General features: G+C 39.9%; 1 pseudogene; it reads right to left on the reverse strand.

The window, feature by feature from the left end:
- Positions 1-1,021: 1,021 nt before the first annotated feature.
- LOC134805512 (uncharacterized) lies at positions 1,022-9,304 on the reverse strand (annotated as a pseudogene).
- Positions 9,305-9,628: the final 324 nt, after the last annotated feature.

A 9,628-nucleotide genomic window follows, 5' to 3' on the forward strand; every position in this document is an offset into this window, starting at 1 on the left:
ATCAAACTGCCTAAAAGTTAGATTTTTTTGACTCTAAAGTAAGGTCTCGCCGAGGTAAGAAATGAAGCCTGTCTGAATTTTGTTCTAACGGTAAGTGTTTTGACATTAACTAAGTAAAAGTTAGCTAACCTGGTAATATAGTATCTGTAGTACCTAAATAATAAATAATATCACTAATTTTCTCTAAAAACCAATAACAAGCAAATTTACGTGATAAAGGGGTCAATGGACACGCATATGGGGTGAACAGTTACGCCATAGGGGGTGATTAGATACAACAAATGGGTGTAAAGACACGCCTTGGGGGTTAAAAGACACGAAAAAATAATTTTGTGTCAAATAACTGTTTAACAGATATATATACCATTTGCCAATATAGTATCCACATAATAATGACCAAATTCGATGCCTATGATAGCTAAAACTTAATATTTCTATTCACCCCTTTCTTGTGTCTATCGACCCCGTTTTAAGCATATGGAGAAAACAGGTAGTTTTCTTTGATTTTCTCTGAATTGGGTAGGTAAAAATTTATTGCACAAGTGCAAAATTGAAGAACTAACCAAGACTCTCAAAATGATATCAAAATTATATAATATAATATCAATTTTATCATTTGGAAAATCGTCCTTGAAGTTGAAAATCGTGTCTATTCACCCCGTTTTACGGTAGGTAAGTAAACATTCGGTGCTGAATAACCAGTAGTCGAATTTATTTCCTTTAAATTAAACTTAAAGAAGTTATACCGGTCGAAATCAACCGCTTGTGCCCTACAGAGTTCAGTTATTAATCTTAGTTTATATTTAATAAGGATGTTGGCGCAGGTTGTTGTGAAATGACGTAGTCGACACAATTTGGACTTTTACAACTTTTAATGTACTGAGCGATTAAATTACATGGTTTTTGGAAATGAGAAAATGTATGGACGCGCGACCGAGCGATATGTGGTGTCGGCGTCGTAACGGATAGGAGAATGGCGGCTGCCGCCGGCCGCGGCACCGCGTAGATGGAGCGTGTATGTGTGCGCGCACGCACACATGGATGGAGCGTTAACAGGCTGCCCCCCTTGGGTCAGGAGCTGCCTGATCCAACGTCGATGGAAGTGGGCAGAGCCGATTGTATGCCCTGCGCAGGGTCCCCGTAGTGGTGAGGACGTCGGCGACGCGGTTGACGCCGTCGCTGCCCGGGTGGAGGGCTGTGACTCGTCCGAGCAGCCATCGGTAGGGTGGTAAGCGGTCATCCTTGATGATGACCATCTCGCCCAGCTGTGGATGCGCACCCTGAGTGCGCCACTTGCTGCGGGACTGGAGCTCTGAAATATATTCTTTTGAGTATCTTCTCCAAAAATGAGCCTTGAGCTGTTGAACTCGCATGTATTTGGAGAGAGTCGTAAGTGGTCGAGTTTCTTCCACCTGGGGTGCAGGTGGCAATGTGATCGTTCGCCCAATTAAGAAATGTGCTGGACATAAAGGAACGAGATCTGAAGGATCAGAAGAAAGAGGAGTGAGAGGCCTAGAGTTAAGTATCCCCTCTATATGAACCAATACCGAATTCATATGTTCGTAGTCTAAATTAGTCATAGATAGAACGCGTTTCAAGTGATATTTTACAGACTTGACTGATCCTTCCGCCAAACCGTTGAAATTTGGACTGTAAGCTGGGGCGAATTTGAATTTTATTTCGTTTTCTGCAGAGTAAGCCGTTATGTGATTACTGGTTTCCTTTAAAATTTTAGCTAGTTCATTACATGATCCTACGTACACCGAAAAAAATAATTTTCTACAATACTACCAGAACGTATAGTAATTAAAAATATAGTTATACCTACTAAAATCCGGTAGTAATAACAAAAAATGTTGTATCGTGTAAAACTTGTTTTTTAAACATCACTGTTTAATTCTAGTTAAATGCAATTTAGTACTGCTTACAATTTCGTTGTATATGTAAAGATGCAAGTGTTGTAAATATTAAACGTTTGTCTCGTTTAATATATGCATCGTAACACTAACTATTGATATATAAAAATAAAGATACGAGTGTACACGTTACAAGTTATTATGTTGTGGTTACTATAATGCATTGTAGTCTGAACGAATCAAACAGTTGTGCCAACACCACGGTGTATGCGCGGGTGGCGGGGGGCGGAGAAAGGAATTGCGCAAATCACAGAACGGCAGCCATTACGCCAGCGTCTTACGTTACGGCCGGTCGATGTTTTTATTTTCGTAGATCCTGTCCATAATTTTATTGTAAACTAGTACAAGTGTATAGTATAAGTGCGTGTTGCTGACACAGTGAAATGTGCGGGCTCCGATTAAGGAAAAGTCCTCCCGCACCGATGTGGATAAGGAGGGATTCACACTGGTGGAAAGGAAACGCAAGGCGCGCAGGGCGCCTCGTAAAACTCTGTGTGGCACTGCGGAGCCGGTTAATTCTGGCCTACGAGCTGCGACACCAGTAAGGCGCTCTACGTGTCTCGCCTGCATTACTCCGCCGGGGCCGACGAGGTGGTGGAGTACGTCCGCCGGAAGACTGGCTACACGCTGAGGGTGCACCAGCTACAGTCGCGTCACTATTCAGTTCAGTTCATTTGTAGTGCGCGTGCCGCGGCCTCTGCAGGACACCATCGCAAGCGCGGCCTTCTGGCCGAAGGGTGTGGTGTTTCGGCGGTTCCGGGGCAACCTGCCGAATCCTACGCCGAGTCAGACGACGCTACGTAGCCACGCTGTTACGTCGTCGCCCAAATCCAATGTTTAATTTGTATGTCATTTTTATGTCTATTGTTTTCTTTGTGGAGACAAAACGTTTTTTCCATTTGTAGTGTCACAGTGCCTTGGTTTTACTGTAATGCTGTGTTAGTTATTTGATCAATAAAATAAAAAAAAATAAGTGTGCTTAAAAACTTGTCTGTATTTACTAGAAGAGCAGTGTACTGGTTATATATTGTTCACGTAACCAGAACCCACTGTGCTGAAGGGACTTCTAAACGGGCCATATGTTCACTGCAATATGTGGCCGGCAACTATTAGTGTCCCTCTCTAACATGTGAGTAAGAGGACACCAATAGTTGCCGGCCACATATTGCAGTGAACATATGGCTCGTTTAGAAGCCCCATTAGCACAGTGCGTTCTGGTAACGTGAACAATATAAAACCAGTACACCGCACAAATCGTTCAGTTACATATACTGAATACACTGAGACAAAAAACTAACAAAAACACACTTAGAATTACAAAAATAAAACTTAATCCGGGGACAAGGAGAGTCAACTATAATAGGAACAAATTGACTTTTGCAATTTCCATTTAGTAGGTAATACAACTTCTATATTTGTAATTTGAAGTATGCTAGAGTAATTTCAGAAATTTGGTTTTGTTATTCCGAGAGGTGCTTTAGCAATATCGGAGGTGATGACGTCATGGGTGAAAACTAACCGTTTTGTAATTCTAAGCGCGCTTTAGCAATATCGGAGACGATGACGTTATAGGTTTTACTAAACTGTACTGCGATTCCAAGCTAGCTGTTGTTATTCTAGAGATAATGACGTCACAGGCAAAAACTAAACTGTTTGCAATTCCTCCGCCCCTAGCAAACGGGCGCCGCGAGAGCATGTCGCGCGCGTGGTAGCTACCTGTCTCTATTTCTGTCTGTATGAATAAAAAAGCATTTGGTAGTATATCTCTGTACTAAAGAGGCACTATAAAAGCCTGTCGAGATATTCTACCCATTCCTTTCTTATTCATACATTCAGAAAGAGACTAGTAGTTATTACGCGCGCAACATGCTCTCGCGGCGCACCTGTGCTAGGGAGGTTGGAATTGCAAACAGTTTAGATTTACCTATGATGTCATTATCACTAGAATAACAACAGCTAGCTCGAAGTTGCAGAACAATATATTCCTGTAGACCCCAACTACACAGTAGGTCGCGGGTTAATATGTCCATGGCCCACAATATATCCTAAATTTATTATTTAACTTAAGTATGTTTTAAACAAAGAAGACACGAGACACGCCCGCCCGACATCCGACACAATACTAACTCTAACCAAATGAACGTAGCAAGTAGTAAATTTTACTAAAATCACTAACATTCGTTTCGCTGTGTTGGTATTACAAAACTCGTTTAGTGATTGGTACAACAGTGAACATAAACACCAACAAGTATATCTACTAAATACCAGTAAACTTTGTAATGTCGCTATAGTAACAACTGAATTGTTATTTTAAATGGGGTAATATTATTCCCGCGAACTCGTTTTTTAGATATTACAAAACTATGTAAGTGAGACATTTACTAAAATCATAACTTGAAATCACAGTTGCTTTTTTCCAAAAATCACAAACTTTACTAGTAAAAATCGGAGAATTTTAGTAGTAATAAAAATGGATTGTAACAAATACTGAACTTTGTTTAATGCTCCATTTACTAAAGTCTGTTTGCTGAAATTAGATTTAGTATTACTGAGCTGTTTGTAGAAATAAATAAATTTTACAGAAATAGTGAAACTTTCATGATTACTACTAAAACTTCATATTTTCCCCCAGTACAGAACTGTTTATTAATTCCTGGTGATGATTTTTCTCTCAGTGTACCTTGTTATAACAACAGGACAGGAACGTATATGTTACTTTATTATTTAGTAACCATTAACAGACCGGCTAGTTGGGTTTACTAAAAGTCTTATACCCACTACTATACACTTCATAGAATTAACAAATTTAATTTAAAAAGAATGGTCTGGTTATGTTTACAAAGTGTCCTGTCGTCACATATACAACAAGATAATATAGTACAGCTAACCAGATTCTGGTTACCAGTACCAGGTTTTTTTTTCAGTGTACTGAGTACCGTTATCTGAAAATAATATTGCCGGCTTACCTCTGCGGGCAATAAATCGATTTAAAGCGGCAATGAAGCCTTGAGACGTCAGATCGGTGACGAGCTCGAGGTGTACTGCTCTCACTGCCAGACAGACGAACACAACTATGTATGCCTTTATTAGTTGAGCGCCGCGACCCTTTCTGTTCAATATCAGGATAGGACCAGCATAATCTGTGGCTGTATGTGTGAAAGGGTGATCAGCGTGCAACCTCTGTGCAGGAAGTGAACTCATGATAGGCTGGTAAGTACGACCTGAGAAACGAAGACAAGTTAAACAATCATGTGTTATCTTCCGACAAAGGTTGCGACCGTTTATTATCCAGAACTTATGACGTAACATGGATAACAGCAATTGGGGTCCTGCATGTAAAAGTATTCTATAATAATGTTGTACCAATGTTTTTGTTATATGGTGAGATGCATGTAGCAAGATAGGATGTTTAGTATCATAATCGTAGTTTGAGTTGGATAATCGTCCTCCAACTCTGATAAGGTTGTCCTGGTCAATAAATGGATTTAGTTTTATTATTTTATCTTTTGGTGTCAGTGCGCCCTTAATGAGCAATGAAAGTTGTTTGTTGAATATTTCTGATTGTACCTTTTTACATAAGGAAAACAATGCTAATTTTAATTCTGAAATGCGTAATGGACCAACTCGTTTGTTTGTATTTTGACAATTGTGTTTAAATCTATACATGTAAGCTACAACGCGCTGCATTTTGCTAAAGTTTGAGAACCTTTCAGTGAAATCGTTTTCATGTATATCTGCAGATGCTGAAAAATTACAACGAGTTTTGATTTCAGACAAATCAGAAACATCCACACTTTGAGGCTGCAAAGGCCATTGAATGTCTTTTTGGTGTAAAAAATGTGGGCCTTGGAACCACAAAGTTGAATTTTTGAGCTGTAAAGCATTTTGACCTCTAGACCCTATGTCAGCAGGGTTCATATCTGTTGGGACATAGTGCCATGCTGATGGGTCAAAGGCGTTAGTAATCTCAGTGACTCTGTTATGGACAATTTGTTTAAGCTGTTTTTTACAAGTTTTTAGCCAGCCGAGCACAATGGTTGAGTCGCAGTGAAAATATATTGAGTCTACTTTCAGGCGTAATGAATTTACAACCTTTTTCGTTAGTTGTGTAGCTAGGAGACTGCCACACAATTCTAATTTTGGAATTGTTAGTCGTTGCCTCAGTGGGGCCAGTTTGCTTTTTGCAACGAGCAAATGTACATTTACGTTACCGCTTATAGACACTGTGCGTATGTATACGCAGGCAGCGTAAGCTTTCATTGATGCGTCACTAAATGCGTGTAATTAAACAGTTACGAAATCATCACAAAGTGCTCTGCGAGGAATTTCGATTTTGGAAATATCTGGCAAGTATTTGACAAACTGGTCCCACTGTGAGTCAACCTCGGCTGGTAACTGGGAGTCCCATGGAATATTTTGAGACCAAAGTGACTGGAGTATGAGTTTTGCCTGTAACATGCAAGGGTTTATTAAGCCCAGTGGGTCAAACACTTGTGCTATAGTGGACAAAATAGTGCGTTTTGTTTTAGGTGTTTTAATTGTGTGTGGCAATGAAAACAATAATGTGTCTCGTTTACAAGCCCAAAGTAGGCCTAAAGTTTTGGCATATTCATCGTTGTTTAGATTTAGAAAATCATCATCATTGTTTTCATTTACAATTTGAGTTAGAATGGACGGTTTGTTAGACCGCCATTTTCGTAACATGAAATGAGCGGGTTCTAGCTCGCTAATGACATTTTGACATGTATGTATGAGTGTTTGTTCATCATCATGACCAGTGATGTAATCATCAACGTAAAAGTCATGCAAAATCGTTTCACGTGCAAGTTCGTCCTTGCAATCGATACCTAATTGTTTTAGTGTTCTTGTCGCTAACCAGGGAGCTGAGGCCGTGCCGTATGTGACCGTGTTTAGTTTGTACTGTTTAATTGGTTGTGTGGGATCAGGCCGCCATAGGATTTGCTGCAAACTTCGTTGATCTTCCCTTACATAAATCTGTCTATACATTTTAGCTACATCAGAAGTTGCAACAAATCTATGTTGTCGGAATCGAATGAGAATGCTCAATAAATCATCTTGGACAACCGGGCCTATGTGTTGAATGTCATTGTATGACTTCCCTGAGCTTGTGACAGCTGATCCATCAAAAACAGATCTTAATTTTATTGTGAGGCTCCCCTCGCGCAAAATTCCATGATGTGGAAGAAAATAAGAGAATGTATCGTTTTGAGAGTCTATATTTTCTGACATATGACCTAATTGTAAATATTCCTTCATAAATTTAGTATATTGCTCTTTGAATTCCGGTTCCCGTTTGAATTTGCGCTCTAATGAATGAAATCTTGTCAAAGCTTGTTCTTTAGAGTTACCTAACACCTCGGGGGATTCTTTAAGTGGTACCGTTACAATAAATTTCCCATCCGAGTGGCGCGTGGTAGTACTTGTAAAGATTCGTTCACACTCGCTATCAGATTATCAAAAAAATCGTTTAGTTTGTGATCTAGCTCTGTATTAGAGAAATGGCAGTGGACTGTATTTTGTTTTGTTTTGTTTGAGTTTTGTAATTTAACTACTAGCCACCCTAGTTTTGATTCGACTAGTAATGGTAGATTCTTGCCTAGGGATATCTTATTTAGACAAAGTACATCCCAAAATATGTCAGCGCTCAGCAGCATCTGCACCTCTGACGGTTCCGAGAATGATGGGTCCGCGAGGTGGATGTGAGAGGGAATTTCGAAAGCATTGCAATTAATTGGATTAGTAGGTATGAGATCGGAGATCCGAGATAAAACGTAGCAATCAACATCGGTTGTATAATTGCGATCGTATAGTGACGATATAGTGACGTCACATTTTTTAGTGGCTTTTGTTGTTTTGTCCTCCAGTAGGTTAACTGAGGTAAATGTGGAATAACTGGGTATCCCTAATTGTTTTTGTAAAGATTCTGTGATGAATGAGATCGTTGATCCGTTGTCTAGCATAATACGGACCTTGTGTGTTTGACCAGAGTGGTCTTGAACATTGATTATAGCAGTGGAAAGAAGAGCTTGGCTGCGATGTATAGAAGATAGTGTGATGTTGTCTTGTGCAGGTTTAGATTGGTCCTGCACGCCAGGTAAGACACCGTCACTTTTAGTAGATGATTTGCTAGCCAGTGGTTCTGTGGATTGAGTGTTAATGTGTAACAGAGTGTTGTGACGTTTGGTACACAAACGACATGAACTAAGTCGACAGCGTTGTTCGTCGTGCCCTGCGCGAAGACAATTAGTACAAAGACTTAACTGGTTTATTTTTTCGATGCGAGATTCTATAGGCATAGCTTTGAATTTAGGGCATTGGTATATAGTGTGATAGTTTGCGCATACAGGGCATTTATGTTGTTTTTGTTTAAAAGACTCATTTACGACAAATGTTCTTGGGCGGTTGTGCGTGACGTCACTATGCCTACGAGGAACCTTTGATTGATTCTGAGCCTCTTCCATGGTTTCAAGGAGGGCCGCACGACCCTTCAAGAAATTTGTGAAATCACTAAACGTGGGAATACCTACAATTTTGTTACGTTCGGTTTCCCAATCGCGCATTGAGACTGAATCAAGCTTACTAGACATCATATGGATAATTAGAATATCCCAGTGTTCAGTAGGTAATTTTAATGTTTTTAAGGCTCTTAGGTTTTTATTTACCCAGTCTATCATACTACGCAAGGCTTTAGAAGACTCTTGAGTCACTGGCTTTATACTGAACAAAGCTTGAATATGGTTATTTACTAAAATGCGATTGTTATTGAAACGCTCGCACAGCAAGTCCCAAGCAACATCATAATTCTCAGTTGAAAACTCTAGTGATTTAATGATTAACGACGCACTGTCTTTTAAAGAGTTCCTTAGATAGTGGAACTTATGAATTTTAGGTATGGATGTGTTATCGTGTATTAGTGATTTATAACTGTCATGGTACTCTAGCCAATCCTGATATCGACCAGAGAAAGCCGGGAGATGAATTGTTGGAAGTTTAATGTTTGGCTTACTTGAGAATACAGCATCACCTGATCCCGCCACCGATCCACTGTCGTGCACCGCAGAGGCAGGTTCGGCGGGCGCGGCATGCTTGCTGAGCAGGTCTTGCGCAGCAGCCATGGCGCCGAAGTACCGGGCTTCGAAGGAAGTCCGCTCTGCGTACTCCTCATCTGGAATTTCCGTCAAGCTTTCTATATCATTTTGTATGGAATCGAAATCGTTATACATTTCTGACATTTTGGCATGTCGCATGGTAAGCTCATGCATTTATACGCTATTAAGCTCACTGCTAGGTAGCAAAGCATATAAATAATCTTTGAAAATAGTCAGCTTTGCTTTGAAGCTTGCTCGGCTTTTCTTTAGTGATTTTAAATTGTCCCATTATGAAGTTTAAATGAAGAAAAAAGTTAATTAATTGAACGAAAAATATTGCAATTATTGAAGCTTGCGTTAAAATGCTATTTACTATTGTGATGAATCCTTCGTACAATCAATTACTTTTATTTTACTCCAACTTCTTACTTCAACACTCTTTAACAATATTTAGTTAACAAGCCGTAACCTTCGTGCTACATGTTACTGGTTCAAGCGCCAAGCGAGAATGATCCCCCCATCCCATGGTAAGTTACATTTTATACTTTTCCCTCATTAGAATTGGCGGGTAGGAGAGAAGGGTCATTTTCGCGACTACCCACA

The sequence above is a fragment of the Cydia splendana genome, unplaced genomic scaffold (assembly GCF_910591565.1).
Source record: "Cydia splendana unplaced genomic scaffold, ilCydSple1.2 scaffold_131_ctg1, whole genome shotgun sequence".
In the NCBI taxonomy this organism is placed as follows: Eukaryota; Metazoa; Arthropoda; class Insecta; order Lepidoptera; family Tortricidae; genus Cydia; species Cydia splendana.